Below are 16,867 nucleotides of genomic sequence, written 5' to 3'. Positions count from 1 at the left end.
ATATATATATATATATATATATATATTTTTTTTTTTTTTTTTTTTTTTTTTTTTACAAAAACCTTTATTTTGGATGCGATTAAAGCAAATTAATTGCCTGACCGCATGAATATATATATATATTAGTGTTGTCAGACGATTAATCACCATTAATAACATCCAAAATAAAGTTTTTTTTTTTACATATGCGTATATTTATGTACACTGTTAGCAATTGATGTAATTTTACAATATATTTTACAACAATACACTGTATTCATGGTTTTTATTGTAAATGCAAATGCATGATGGGAAATTGATGGACATTCCTGTAATATTATTGTAACTACACTGTAGAAGCATTATTTTACAGACACCACAAAGCATTGTGGGATAGCATTAAAACTGGTACTTTAATATTCTTTCTAACATAAAAAGTCCAGTTTTCTTAACGTTAAAAAAAACTTAAGGGGTATGATGTTTCTCAAACATTCTTTTAACTTAATTTTGATTTAAAAATTCAACATTCTAGGAACGTTGATTTGTAACATTCCAAGAACATAAAAAGGTCCAGTTTCCATATTAGTATAGTGTTATTTTAAGGTCAGTCATTCAAACACCTGCTGTGATCAAGCAAGAAAGAAAGAGAAATAAGAACACAAACTACAACTTTCTTCAGCCCCAGTCTTAGGTGAACTGAAGATACAAGACTTTAAATCTCTCAAGATCTGAATAAACAACTCCACAAACAGCATTACCAGCTTCACTTGTAGTAATACTAACCAGAATGATTTTATTTCTGTCATGCATCTACAGAAATTCTTATTGAGAATTCACAGAGGTTAAGATGTTGATGTCTTAATTAAAATGTTTTTTGAGATCACCATCATAGAGATCAGGGTTTGCTTCAGTTGTGCTCTAGACCCTCAACTTTTGCTACAATACTTTTTTCTGCAGTTGCAGTTGTTTTCAGAAAACATTTCTGCATATGTAAAGCAGATCAACAAGTCTGTTTTAATAATAACAACCAACTGACTGCACTAAAAGGGTTTAAATAACCCAACTGATATAAAAATAAATAATTTGAAACACTGTTGTGGTTCGTACACTGGTGTTTAACAGTGAATAAATATCGCTTTTGCTTTTTGTTAAAAACATGTTTTAGATTATTTATACATTCACAGACATCAACATTTGGTGTATTAAACACAACGATGGTGACATGTTTCATGCCAGCATACAAAACATGTTCATGGCTCCCAGCATGCATTGCTGCAATTTTTTTTTCTTTTTTTTTTGGGGATTGTCACCACTGTTAAGGATTGAACGACAACAATACAAAATACAACATTTTATTGTATTAATGCTACTGTAATCACAGCAACACTGCTGTATAAACACAGAATTTTATTGTATTAAATCAACAGTATATTACTTGTATATTGTTTGCTGTAAATTCACGGCAATTAGTTGCCAGGAGTTTCCTGTACAAATACAAAAAAATTTTAACAGTGTACTGTATATATAAATACATTTACAAATACATTTAAATAACATTTACTTATATAATATATATTAATAATAAAATATAAAAACATAACATATTTTTCTTAAATATAAACATTCGTGTGTGTGTGTGTATTTATATACATACAGTACATACATATATATAGTACATAGACATTATATTTTTGTTATGGAAAATGTATTATTTTAATTTTTCTGTCATTATCACAGAAATCTTTTTTTTTTTTTTTTATGTTTTAGTGCAACATTTGCATGTAGATGTTTTTTTTGTTTTTGTTTTTGTTTTTTTGTGGGCTAGCCAACAGTGGGTTGCCCACAGAAAATCCTGATAGTGCCCTGAATGACCAAACCCTCATGAGGCCCACGAGGGAGAACCTCCGTTATTTATTATGTTGTATACCTGCAGAGTAAGATAATTTAATTATTTTCAGACTTTTGTAAAACACTTAAAAACGCTGGTGTGGATGGAGACACATTACCAAGACTATTTGTTTTTGCTCATTTAACACTGGTTTTGATTCAAACTTTGACTTAAATTACTTCAGACAAGCTGTTTGCTGATCGTCTGAACTTTGCCTGTTCCTTTTGAGTTTGAAAACACAAGATCAGCAAAACTTTGTTTATTTTCTGTGATGTAAAAGAGGATGGACATCTGAAAGTAAACTGAGATGAAGGTTATGGGAGGATTCGCACAAAACCAGATAAATATCACAGTTCACTCACATTTAAGACATTCAAAAGGATAATATTGTCAGCTTTTCAGTGAACTGATGAGGGAAATGGCAATCAAATTAGTTTTGTTCTGTTTGTGTTTCTGGCGTCTGGATGGTGAGTTTGAAATGGGTTTTTATGGCTTCAGTTGCTTCTGTTCTGGTAACATATAATAAATTAGTGGTTAGATTAGTCAGAGATGATTTATATTCACATTCATTGTTAATCTCACATTGAAATCCTTTTTTTTTTTTTTTTACTTTAAAATCAATTGACGTGTGAACTCAGTTACTCAAACTCAATTAAAATACCCAACAGCATTACTTGTGACATTAAACATTAAATGTGTGACATTTAAGATTAAAAGCATCTTAAATTACAGTGGTGGCAAAAAGTAATGTCTGGAGGGCAGGGGCGTCGGACTGGGGGGGTAAAGTGTACCGAGGGCCCGAGGAAGGAGGGGGGCGTAGAAGTCAGTTTTCTATACATTCATATACATGCACTAACATTTGTATAGCATTTATGTACAAATAAAAAAGTTCATGTGCAAAACTAAACTTGTAGTTAGGCACTGGTTTGAAAGGTCATTTTCATGCTGTGCAGGGCCCCACCACCCTTCTCGAATCAATGTAAATGGTACGACCCGCAGTTCAGGTGGTTCTGCTGCCAATAGTATGTTCCTGCACAACCGGAGGCTGCAGATTCGCAGATCAGATTGACTTCCATAGTATTTTTTTTTTTTTTTTTTGCTACTATGGAAGTCAATGGGGTCCATGGGGTCCATCAATCGTTTGGTTACCGCCTTTTTTTTAAATATCCCACCCATCACTATGGTATTTGGTATGGTGGCCCAGCAAGATGGTTTGGTGCTACGCCCCTGCTGGAGGGGAGTGATCGTTGTTTTTTTTGTTTTTTTGTTTTTTTCATCTCTGCAAGTTGGATTAAACAGTTGGATTAAAAATTGAATTAAACATCAACATTTAAGGAAATATAAATGTGTGTGAATAATTTTTTTAATTTACTATATTTTGTCTTTTGCAGCAGAATATTATTAACTTCAAATTCAAAGTTTAAAAGTATTGTAGTGATCAAATCAACATCAAGTGATTTTAAAATGTTAATATGTGATACATTCTTGTTCTGCAGATGTGTTTGGTCAGGAAATGAAGATAGTGAAACCAGGAGATTCAGTCACTCTGAACTCTGGTCTTACTGAAATGAAGAATGATGAGGAGATACAGTGGAGGTTGGAAAATGAAAACACATTATTGGCTAAAATCATTAAACGGGTCGAATGCATGACTGTATATGATGATGTTCTTGATGGGAGATTCATAGACAGACTGAAGCTGAACAAAAAAACTGGATCTCTGACCATCACAAACACCAGATATGAACATTTTGGAGATTATAAACTGGAGAGAAAAGGGTGGGAAAGGAAGAGTTTCTATCTTATTATCATTGGTGAGTTAAATTAAGTTCTATATTTTAATTGTAAGACCAAAATTCCTCATAAAACTGAACAGAAGATTGTCCACAAAAACAGATACCATGCAACAAAAGAACAATGCTACAAATCCTGAGAAGAGATCACCAATAAGGGACACAAAAAATCATTTGAATCCTTCAAACTGGAGGACCGTGAATGAACGGAGCATATGGTGCATCATCTGTGCATATAAATAAACTAATAATCAAAGATTAAGGGAATAGTTGAATAATCAAATATCTCAATTTAAATGAATGATATAATTCTGTGTTTCGAAGTCATTTGGAATTGGTGTCAGATTATCAAAACTGAAGTCAAATTGAAGCTAAATTAATACAAATTAAGTGAACTTTGCTGTAGCTCAAGTAAAAGACTACTGTTGGATTCAGTTGTTGGGTCAATGATCGATACTTACAGAATCAGCAATTCTGTAAGTTTATTAATACAAACACCATTTCTGTTCTTTTATATAATTAATCTTTACTTCAGTAAACCATCAGATAAGACTCTGAATCTGTGATGAACCCTGTTTCTGTTTGTTCTCTGTGTGTTTTTGATAATGTAGATGAAATATCAGTGAAGATGGGAGATTCACTCACTATAAACTCTGGGCTTACTGAAATGAAGGATGATGATGTGATTCAGTGGAGGTTTGGATATACTGAAAACACTTTACTAGCTGAAATCAATAAACAGACCGACAGCATGACTGTATATGAAGATGTTCTTGATGGGAGATTCAGAAACAGACTGAAGCTGAACAATCAAACTGGATCTCTGACCATCACAAACACCACAACTGAAGATGCTGGAATTTGTCTACTACAGATTAACAATGAGAAAAAGATGTTCCTTCTCGCTGTCTATGGTGAGTTAAATATTTGTTCCACTTGTTTTATTTTTTCATCACCAGATATTATATTATTCCACACACTGTTTTGCTTTTTTCTGTCTGTTCTGTTATTTTATATTATTATTCTTTTGGAGATTACATTTCAAACTAATTACTAAAGTAAACAAACATGAAGGATTTAAATTGCATTACTCTGTCACAACCCCTTTTCTGTTTGTTCTCCATGTGTGTGTTTGTTTGATACAGATGAAATATCAGTGAAGGAGGGAGATTCACTCACTCTTAACTCTGGTCTTACAGAAGCTTTTTTAGTTGCGTGGAGGTATATGAATGAATTTATAATCAATTATGTAAACTTTTTTTCTGAGTCTATCACTGTATATGATGATGTTCTTGATGGGAGATTCAGAAACAGACTGAAGCTGGACAAACAAACTGGATCTCTGACCATCACAAACATCACAACTGAAGATGCTGGAAATTATATACAATTTAGTTTTGGACAAAAACTGTTATTAAAAGCTTTCAGAGTTTCTGTCTATGGAGAGTAGACAGCAGATTCAGAAGAGCTGAACAAGAGCAAGCACATATTCACATATCAGAAACATAAAGGATGATGTTATTTCTTAGATTATTCCTCTGATATCGATGTGGTTAATTTTCAAATTCTCATATATGCTCAAGTGTCAAATGCAAGTGTTTGTCATGGTCAATACTGAAGATTACCAAAGATTCTCGCATTCAGTAATTTTTCATATTTGATTTCAAATGTTCCTCTCTTGCAGTGTTATTATTGTACACTTTCAGTTTGAAGGCTTTGTTTATATGTCTGTCTTATTAGACACACAGATCTCACTTTTCTGTCCATTTGTCATCTGTATTTGCTTGCCTTTACCAATAAAGTGTTCTCGCTCTGAGGTTCTCCATATTTTATTACAGTTGTCGAGCACCTCCTGGAGGAATACTAAGGTAAGCAGTACATATAAAGTATTGCATTATTAAAGCATTTAATTATACATAAATGTTAACATTATTATTACGCTTATACAGACGAAATGTCACTTTATTTTTATTACTATTCAATTGTTATTTTTGTAACTCTGCAAGACTTTCTGAAGCAAATCACATATACAGCTAAAACATTACAAATTGTAAAAAATTAGATTTTATAGCTTAAGGTGCTTCAGGTACTGTTCTAGAATTTAAAGCAGCAGACGCGTGTGCACTTAGAATGAATAGAAAATATCGTTCACTGGTGAAGATGCTAATATCATTATCTTTAAAGTAGACTTTCGATCCATTCCTGCCCCAAAGGCCATTAGAGAAACTCCAAAATCAGTCTGAGAGAAGAAACAATTGAGACATTTGATAAGAAGTGAAGAACAAATGACCTGAAGACAATTACAGGAGAGAGCAGAGCCAAACAACTAAGCATCTCACAATAAGAGGAAACTATTCAATGTCAGAGTGGAGTGAGAACAGCTCGCAGAGTCCAAGCATCGGAACTGATGCAACGTCATAGCATTCCTTATAGAGCATGCCAAGGAGGGGCAAAAGTGGAGAAGCCACTAAACACAGAACTGGTAATGTCAGGGCAGGAACTACGGAACAGAAGTCTGGTGAAACGAGAGGCTGAGAGCAAGCAGAAGAGAAGACAAACTGAAAACACTAAACTGCACTTTGAGCTTATGAATACACATCAAGACAAAACACGACAAGACTGGGAGGAGGTCACGAACGAAGTGTAGCATGTTCACAACAGTCAGACAAAAGACTACACATGAGGGGAACATAAAAAGAGAGGGAATTTTGGAATAAACAAGTCACAGGTGTGATGGCAGCTGAAGTAGTAAATAAGATAATGATGGGGAGGGAACCACGAAGACAACGAGCACATGGTGAACTGTCAAAACAAAAAACAACAACAATCTGCTGATCAGCATCGTGACAATATAAAGTTTTATTCATTATTCATTTAGTCAATATAAAAACGGAATGTGGCAGAGGGGACGTGGTTTAGTGAACCCTGCAGTGGGGGAGAGCGTCAGGAGACGCGTGGTGAGTGAGTGGGTTAAGCGCAAATAATGAACACCTGTCTCTTGTTGCAGTAATTGACATGGAGAGTATAAAACACCAGGAGAAACAGGAGCGGGGGAGGAGAGAGAAAGACTGCTGGCTGCTACACTCCTGGACCATGGAAGTTTTGTTGTTGATTATTTTTCCGTGCCCGTTTTGCACCATTTTTTTTTTTGGAATAAAAGCAGTCAGTAGTAACAGCCGACCCTGCCATCTTCCTTCCTACACAACGAACATTGTTACACTGGTGCCGAAACCCAGGAAGGAAGATGGAGCGTGCCTGTGCCTGTGGCCTCCACTGAAACATTTGCGGAGCTGATTACATCCCTCGCGGTCATGCAACATGAACAACACCAGGCCCTGCTGGACTTACGTCACGATCTGGAGAGGCGGTTTCAAGGAGACATTCCTGGATTTGTTTGAGAAGTCGGCCAAGGTACAGGACTGGCCGCGGGACCAGTGGCCGATGCGTCTGGTCCCGCTGCTCTCCAGGGAGTCCCAGGTAGCGGCACAGCAGCTTCCGGTGCAGCACCTCCTGATTTTTGATCACCTGAAGAGGGCCATCATCCAGCAGGTCGACGCTCCCTGGAGCTAGGCGAGTCCGTCCAACACTTCGTTATGGCCCAACAGCTCCGGGACTCTTGCCACAAATGGTTGCTGGCCGACGGAAGCGATGTGGAGAAGATAATCAATCGTTTGGTGCTGGAGCAGTTTGTCACTTGGCTACCAAGAAGAACTTCCAAGTGGGTCCAGTGCCACCACCCCACGTTGCTGGAGTCGGCTATTGATCTCGCCGAGGACCATATGGTGGCATGCCCCGGGGTCAGCGAACCTCTTCCATCAGCTTCTCTCTCTCCTTCTTTTTCTTCTCCTTCTCTCTCTCAACCTGTCCCTTTACCCAGGTCCCATCCGCCCTGTTTCCCCACTCTCTCCACGCCAACCGCTTAACCCACTTGCTGCGGCGGGAAGGTCTGGGCCGGCCTGCTGTCATTGCGGGGATCCGGACCATTTTATGGACAGGTGTCCCGTTATGGAGGTTGGGACGATGATCCGGGTCCCGGATGTCCCGCAGGCTATTCCTGGTCAGGCTGGGTGGTACCAAATACTTGTGAGTATCTCTCGCCCTCCCAGGTCATTGATTTGACTACATTACAGGCGGAGCTTGCTGACGTGTTTTCTGTCCTACCTGTACCTACCTCTCCTACCTGGCCGTATAAATCTCATTCAGCACCATATCGAGACGGAGCCGGGCATGGTGGTTCGCAGCCGGCCATATCACTTGCCTGAAAACAAGACAAAAGTAGTTCAGGAAGAATTAGGTGCGATGCTTGAAATGGAGGTAATAGAAGAATCCAACAGTAACTGGGTGAGCCCAATAGTTTTGGTTCCTAAGACGGATGACTCAGTGCGGTTCTGTGTGATTTTCACAAGGTGAATGCCGTATCGAAATTCGACGCATATCAAATGCCATGGGTTGACGAAATTGGACTTAACAAAGGGTTATTGGCAGATCCCCTTGTCTCCATTATCCAGAGAAAAAAAAAACGCTTCCACGACGCCGTTTGGATTACACAAATTTGTTACACTCCCATTCGAGCTGTTCGGCGCGCCAGCTACTTTTCAGCGACTGATGGACAGGGTGTTGCAGCCCCATGGTGCATATGCTGCTGCTTATCTAGATGATATCATTATATTAAGTAATGACTTGCAGCAGCATATGCAGTATGTGAGGGCAGTACTGAGGTCGCTGAGAGGGGCTGGGCTCATGGCCAACCCGAAGAAGTGTGCGATTGGGCGCGTGGAGGTAAAGTATCTGGGTTTTCACTTGGGACATGGGCAGGTGCGTCCCCAAATTGATAAGACTGCAGCAGTTGTGACCTGTCCACGTAACAAGACCAAAAAGGAGGTGAGACAGTTCTTGGGGCGGGCGGGATATTATAGAAGGTTTGTGCATAATTATTCGGACCTCACCAGCCCCTTGACTGATCTCACTAAAAAGGAAACACCAGATACGGTTCAGTGGACGGAGCCGTGCCAGCAGGCGTTTACCCAGGTGAAGGCTCTATGTTGCGGGCCATTGCTTCACTGTCCTGATTTCTCTCTCCCTTTTTTGTTGCAGACAGATGCGTCAGACAGGGGATTGGGTGCTGTCCTGGCCCAGGAGATAGAGGGGGAGGAACGGCCGGTGCTGTACATTAGTCACAAGCTCTCTAAGAGAGAGACTAAGTACAGCACCGTGGAGAAAGAGTGTTTGGCCATCAGGTGGGCCATCCTCACCCTCCGCTATTATCTCCTGGGACGGGAATTCACCCTCTGTTCGGACCACGCTCCCCTACTGTGGCTCCATCGCATGAAGGATACCAACACACGGATTCCTCATTGGTATCTAGCTTTACAGCCTTTTAAGTTCAAGGTGGTCCACAGGCCGGGTGTTCAGATGGCTGTGGCTGATTTCCTCTCCCGGAATGGGGGGAGTTGGCTGCAAGCCGGATGGCTCCGGATGGTCCATTTTGCACCATTTTTGTTTAGAATAAAAGCAGTCAGTAGTAACAGCCGACCCTGCCGTCTTCCTTCCTGCACAACAAACATAGTTACACATAATATTTAACATTATACGTAAATATTAAAATTATTATTAAGCTTACACTGATGAAACATAATTTTTACTTTTTGTTACTATTAAATTGTTATTTTTGTAACTCTGAGATGTTCTGAAGCAAATCACATACACATAACTTGTACATAAATTGTACTGAATAATGTAACTACATTCAAACAGCAAAAAACAAAAAAATCCAAGATACCAAGACTTTCCAAAAGAGGAGTAAATGTAGAGTACGACGGCATTTTAGTGCCACGTTATTTTTATTTATTTTTTAAATCTAAGATTAGGGGATTAAAGTCATAATATTTCAAGAATAAAATAGAAATTGCGAGAATAAACTCAAAATACTACAAGAATAAAGTCAAAATATTATGAGAATAAAGTCTAAATGTTTCGACAATAAAGTAAAAATATTTAGTGAATGAAGTCAAAATGTTTAGAGAATAACAAATTAATTTCAAATGTCAAATATTTTTCCAAGCATACCGTCCCCGCGAGTTAACCCTATTACAAAAATATTAAATAAGAGAGCTACAGCGCCACCCAAAGGAATGTCAGTTGGGTTTGTGAGCTGATGTTAAGATAAAAGGTTGTTCCTGTTCAGTCTGTTAATAAATATCATATTCTTGATATGTGTTTTATTGCCTTATTCAAGTGATTTAAGTTTTTTAGTTTTTCTAACCATGCATAACTTTTCTTTTTTTTTTTTTGGCCCTGACAACTTCTCCCAGTGCTCTCAGTCCAGGCCATTTGCATGAGCAATAAAGGCTATAATCTCAAAATATTATTATTAATGAGCTAAAGACACTCAGGATCTCATGACAAAAGGAAACCGTTTCTTTAAAACACTTTTAACACGTTATGGTTCAGTCTCTTTCTGTTGAAAATGATGTAATTGATCTACAGGAAGCTGAGGCCTACTGGAGCTCAAAGTGTGAAGTGTGAAAGAAACTGCTAGATCAGGGGTCTGCAACCTACTGCACATGTTACCAACAGTGGCACGCAGAGGGATATTCACTGGCACTTGAGCAATAAAGAAAACTGCATTATGACGTACATGTTGAGGTAATCATTTCTCATAGTCACAGCCTGTTAGGAGCTATAAATACTTGTATTATTACATTTTTTAAAGTTTACATGAAAGAGAGAAAGGAAAGATGTAGCTGCAAATCATTTAAGATTGGTCAACTGTTTTATGAATGAAATGTTAAATGACGACAGCTATATCCAGTGATGTAAACTACATAACTTTATTTATTTTTTATATATATATATATATATTCATGTGCCATAGTAATCTTTAATCAAAAAGTTAACCTCCCCCTCAAAACGACTTTCTCTTCCAATCACGAGCTATGGTACAAGGGCGGAGCTAGTGGCGTGAGGGGTAAACTCTGAGGGAAAAACTGAAGCTGATGCTTCACTTTAGAGTAATCAATGCATCGACTAGTGCTGACGCAAGCCATGGGGGAGTACACTACCCTTAAAAATAAAAAAGATATTAGAATATAACCACAACATTACTCTTAGGCCATCGCAAACTATTGTTTTTTTATATATATATATAAAAATGACTTAATCTGATGGAGGACTCGGTCACTACTTCTGTTTTATGGTGTCTTTAAAAATGGGCTGGGCAGTATTGGTACAATGGTTAACCACAAAAATAAAAAATGGCACGTCATGCCGAAAATGTTGCTGAACTCTGGCTGGATGATCACGTGTATTAACACTTGTAGTTATTTTAGATGTTGGTCACTTCATTTCACCACAGAGGAGCTCCACATCAGCGTGTCAGTCATTTCTTTGAAGAGTTTGTCTATTGGTATTTATAGACTGAAACCTTTGAAGATGTTTCACCAATTTTGGTTCTGTTTGTGTTTGTGGCATCTAATTGGTGAGTTTAAATGTGTTTTTATGATTTCAGTTGTTTCTGTTATGGTACTATGTAATACATTATTTTTAATTCAGGTATGAATACTCACCAAGAGTGGAATTTTGACATCATTTTGTGGGTATTTGGCCACATGTAGAGAACTGAATTCAGTGCACTTTGTTTTTTTCTGCTGCTCAATTAAGCATTAAGCATTAAGCATGTCATATGTATGTAACAGTTTTGACTGTTGCCTGCTATCTACACAGCTTAAAACATTAGGTGTGTGCTCTAAGCAGACCATTCACTTTATGACATTTCTCTTGGCTGTGCGATTAATTGTAATTGATTTTTGATTTAGATTATGGATTTGAATGATTATGAAAACTAGATAATGCAGGTAAAATTATGAAACTGGTTGAATAGGAAAGTATTAATTTTGTTTGTTTGATGGTGATCTGGTGCTGGAATGTGTTGTTTCTGAAATCATACCGAGTCCTTGATGTTACTGTGATATAGTGAAGGGAGGGAATAGTGTTTTTCTCATGATTAACATTAAATATATTTTTAGCAGATTGGAAAATAGCTAGCCTTCAATGTAAACAGTCGTTCTAAGTTTTTAATTAAAACAACTCTCTATTGTCTCGAAAAAGTCAACTCTTAACGAGTCATTATACACTCACCTAAAGGATTATTAGGAACACCTGTTCAATTTCTCATTAATGTAATTATCTAATCAACCAATCACATGGCAGTTGCTTCAATGCATTAAGGGGTGTGGTCCTGGTCAAGACTATCTCCTGAACTCCAAACTGAATGTCAGAATGGGAAAGAAAGGTGATTTAAGTAATTTTGAGCGTGGCAAGGTTGTTGGTGCCAGACAGGCCAGTCTGAATATTTCACAATCTGCTCAGTCACTGGGATTTTCATGCACAACAATTTCTAGGGTTTACAAAGAATGGTGTGAAAAGGGAAAAACATCCAGTATGCGGCAGTCCTGTGGGTGAAAATGCCTTGTTAGAGGTCAGAGGAGAACGGGCCGACTGATTCAAGCTGATAGAAGAGCAACTTTGGCTGAAATAACCACTCGTTACAACCGAGGCATGCAGCAAAGCATTTGTGAAGCCACAACACACACAACCTTGAGGCAGATGGGCTACAACAGTAGAAGAGCCCACCGGGTACCACTCATCTCCACTACAAATAGGAAAAAGAGGCTACAATTTGCACAAGCTCGCCAAAATAAGACAGTTGAAGACTGTAAAAATGTTGCCTGGTCTGATGAGTCTCGATTTCTGTTGAGACATTCAGAGGGTAGAGTCAGAATTTGGCGTAAACAGAATGAGAACATGGATCCATCATGCCTTGTTATCACTGTGCAGGCTGCTGCTGCTGGTGGTGTAATGGTGTGGGAGATGTTTTCTTGGCACACTTTAGGCCTCTTAGTGCCAATTGGGCATCGTTTAAATGCCATGGCCTACCTGAGCATTGTTTCTGACCATGTCCATCCCTTTATGACCACCATGTACCCATCCTCTGATGGCTACTTCCAGCCGGATGAAACACCATGTCACAGAGCTTGAATCATTTCAAACTGGTTTCTTGAACATGACAATGAGTTCACTGTACTAAAATGCGTGAACTTGTAATATTATTGCATAAGTTAATACAATTGCATAATCCCTGCCTTCCCACAAACACTTCTTTAGTTAGTGTGTTTACATCGTGTCAAGAAGATGCTGTGTTCTGCACTGTGAAAGCAAGTTTATTTTGTTTCATTGCCGATAGATAATGATTAAAAAAAAAATTTTCCACAATACCACAGCAATACAATTCAAGCCTTTTGTTGTGTGCTCATCATTCGTGAGGACAGCTTCTCTAATCTTCACTTTAATCTTGGCTTCTAAAATACTTTTTTAACCAACAAGCATCTCCAAACCACAAACTGTAAGTGTGATTGATACGATATGTGTCAATTTTCAATTGAGTGCTCGAAGGCTAAATTAACATGCAACCAAATAACACATTTTTTATCGGATTGACGGCTGTTTAGATTGAGCTTGTTCAGAATTATTTTTTTTCGGATTGAAAGGGGTGGTTTATTCCTCTTCTAATACGACTGAGAGTGCATGTAAACACTTGATCGGATTGAACCATGAAACTGAAACTTTTTAAAATGTAAAATGCCAAGTGCATTCCTAACGACTACTTAATGGCAATGTGCTCTGCTCAGACCAAAGTCCCCACACCGAGGGGATAAGAACGATCACTTCCATTTGGAATTTGTCCAGGAACCGTTCGGTACTGATACTAGTACCGGCAACATCCCTATGAGATGGTCCATATTTCAGGAGGTAAGGGGTTTGTGTGGGGTATCAAAGGAGGGTGGGGTGGTTTGAGTTCAGGGTTCTCACAGCCTGGAGGAAAAAGCTGTTGAGCAGTCTGGCTGTCTGGGCTTTGATACTCTTTCCCCTCTTGGGGAAGTCGTGGCCTAGTGGTTAGAAAGTTTGACTCCTAAGCCTAAGGTTGTGGGTTAAAATCTTGGGCTGGCAGTAACACGACTGAGGTTCCCTTGAGTAAGGCACTGAACCCCCAACTGCTCCCTGAGTGCCGCAGCATAAATGGCTGCCAACTGCTCTGGGTGTGTGTGTATGCGTGTGTGTGTGTGCGCGCGCGCACTTTGAATAGGTTAAATGCAGAGCACAAATTCTGAGTATGGGTCACCATACTTGGCTGTATGTCACATCACTTTTCACTTTCCTGATGGTGGGAGCTGGAAGACTGTGGGAGTGATGGGTGGGGTCCTTCTCAATACTATTGGCTTTGCTGGAGCATCGTGTAAAGAAAATGTCCAGGATGGAGGGGAGAAGGGCACTGATGATCTTCACTAATGAGAAAGTGTAGGCACTGTTGTGCCTTCTTTGAGAGTGACACAGTGTTGGTGGCCCAGGTGAGATCCTCTGTAATGTGCACCCCAAGGAATTTAGTACTGATGACTCTTTCCACAGTCAAGCTGTCAATGGTCAGTGGTGGGTTGTCAACCGAGTTTCTCCTGAAGTCCATCACAACCTCCTATGTCTTACTTATAGGTTGTTAATGCCACACCATTCAGCCAACTTTGCTACTCCTCTCTGTAGTGCATTTCATCACTGTTGCTGATGAGACCTACCAGAGTTGTGTCTTCTGCAAACTTGATGATGTGGTTGGAGCTGAACTTGGCAGTGCATTCGTGGGTCAGCAGTGGGCTGAGCACACAGCCTTGTGGAGAACCTGTGCTCAGTGTGGTATTGCTCAAGGTGTTGTGGCCGACAAATACTGACTGAGGTCTTCCAGTTAGAAAGTCCAGGGTTGAATAACAGAGGGAGGTATTTAGGCCCTGCAAGATTAGTTTATTAATGAGCTGTTGTGGGATTATTGTGTGGAATGCTGAGCTGAAGTCGATGAACAGCATTCTGACATAGGAGTCTTTATTCTCTAGGTGGGTAATAGCCAGATGAAGGGTGGGGGAAATTGCATCATCTGTAGAGCGGTTTGGATGGTATGCAAACTGGAGTGGATGGAGTGTGTTGGGGAGGCTGGTTTTGATGTTGTGCATTACTAAGCTTACTAAGCACTTCATCGTGAAAGTAAAAAGTGAAAGTTGAGTGTACAACAAGAGACTTCCTATTTTGAGCAATATGATGGTTTGGGGCATATCTGGTGGTTCTGCAACCAACATATTGTTTGAGTAATATACCGTTCTGTAATTTTAAGTGTGGTGGCTGCCAACAATTTCATTTTACATATAAAACACACATTTTTAATCATCCCTCTTCTCGTAAAATAGTTAAGATTCGAGGAATGATTTCTTGTAAAACAGCCAATGTAATATATATTTCGTTGTCCTTGTGGATTTGGCTTAGTGGGGAAAACAAGTAGAAAATTCAAAACTCATATTGCTGAACATCAGTATACAATAAGTTATCATGACCCTAGAAGTCCAGTAGCACAACACATTTTCAAGTTTAGACATTCGATTTTGACTCTACGATATATTGTCATTGAAGCAGTTAAATAAACTCGAAGAGGGGGCGATATTAACAATCTCCTTTCAAAGCGTGATGCATATTGGATTTATACTTTAAACACTTTATCTTCTATTGCTCTTAGTGAAGAATTTGATATTCGCCCTTTCCACTAATTATGACAATGATTTATATGGAAGGATTGACGATATGATATATGATATTTAACTTTTTCTGTCTTAGTATTGGTCTTTTTGCCTACTGGGTGTTTGCTCTTGGACAGATTTCTTGTTGTATCTTCAACTGTGGACATCAAAAACAACCTTGGCTAACTTGCTCGAGTACTCCTCTCTGTGGAGAAAATTCGAAAATAGAAACATGTATAGGCCTACATGTTAAATAACTGCTATTTCAATATTGACCAAAATAATTATTCTTATAATTTATTTTATAATCGAGACTGTGCTTGGCTATTGCATCAAAAACCTTGTTGGGAAAATCATTATTGTGCACTGTGGGCCCATGTATGACAGCACATTGTAAGGTTCAACAATTACAATGGGGTCAGATTATACTGTGTGAGAGATTAGAGTGTTTTAAAAAATATATATATATTTTTTAAGTGAAAATCAATATTCACATGAGACAAAAAAATAAAACTAGGAAAGCACAGGCTGTTAAAAGCATGGAGTCATAACACCGTACTCTATACCAGTCCGAATGAGTTCCAGTGTACAGTATATACAACCCAAGCGATAGTCAAAATGCTTTGCCTGGAAATGTAAGTAAGAACAAAACTCCACAGTCCAGGATTGCTGATCACCAGCACATTAGTTAGTGTTTGCTTGCCATGCAGCCTCATTTATGCTGCTTTACTTCCTGAGTCATGTCTGGCTCTAAATTGAACATTATTGGCTCTGGTTATATGAGAGAAGGATCCATAATTAGCACAGGTCCGTACTGATGTAACTACACTGTTGCATCTACAGGATGATCTTCAACCACTTCTGCACCCAGCTTGGCTCCTAAATTGGGTTGGTCTCCTAAGTGTCAGTTGGCTCTTTCCAGACTTATTTTAGCCTGTGAGAGTTGCAGCACTTTCCTGTTGCATGTACTCACCGAGAAGTTGATGAGCCATGCAGCAGACACCAACATCAAGTGATTTTGAAGCTTTAACCTGTGTCAAAATCTGTTCTACAGGTGTGCTTGGTTTTGCTAATGAAATATCAGTGATGAAGGGAAGTTTAGTCACTCTGGACTCTGGTCTTACTGAAATAAAAGATAATGATCAGATTCAGTGGGGGTTTGGACATGAAAATACTTCACTTGCTGAAATTAATAAACAGACCGACAGAATGACTGTGTATGATGATGTTCTTGATGGGAGATTCAGAAACAGACTGAAGCTGGACGATCAAACTGGATCTCTGACCATCACAAACATCACAATGAAACATGCTGGAGCTTATGAACTAGATATCAACAATGTGAGGAACTGTTTCCTTCTCACTGTCTATGGTAAGTTAATTATTGGTTTCATGTGTTTCGTATTTTAATCAGCACAAAGATACAATTAATAATCCAAACTTTCTGTTTATGTTCTGTATGTCTGATGATTCAGGAGACGAGTCGGTGTCAGTGAAAATTAAAAATTCGGTCACTGTAAACTCTAGTCTTACTGAAATTATGGAGGATGAACAGATTCGGTGGAGGTTTTTAGATGATCCAAGACTGTGGTGGTCTGGATATG

At 38.6% G+C, this 16,867-nt stretch overlaps 1 long non-coding RNA gene across 1 annotated transcript; it reads left to right on the top strand.

Moving 5' to 3' along the window:
- The first annotated feature begins 2,208 nt into the window (after positions 1–2,208).
- Positions 2,209–5,477, top strand: LOC113088171 (uncharacterized). The gene is made up of 4 exons (XR_003285863.1): positions 2,209–2,334; positions 3,364–3,878; positions 4,272–4,574; positions 4,806–5,477. It is a non-coding gene; the product is annotated as an uncharacterized LOC113088171 (long non-coding RNA).
- Positions 5,478–16,867: the final 11,390 nt, after the last annotated feature.

Source organism: Carassius auratus, unplaced genomic scaffold (genome assembly GCF_003368295.1).
Source record: "Carassius auratus strain Wakin unplaced genomic scaffold, ASM336829v1 scaf_tig00045801, whole genome shotgun sequence".
In the NCBI taxonomy this organism is placed as follows: domain Eukaryota; kingdom Metazoa; phylum Chordata; class Actinopteri; order Cypriniformes; family Cyprinidae; genus Carassius; species Carassius auratus.
The sequence above is the reverse complement of the archived record's forward strand: the minus strand, read 5'-3'. Positions and strand labels throughout refer to the sequence as shown.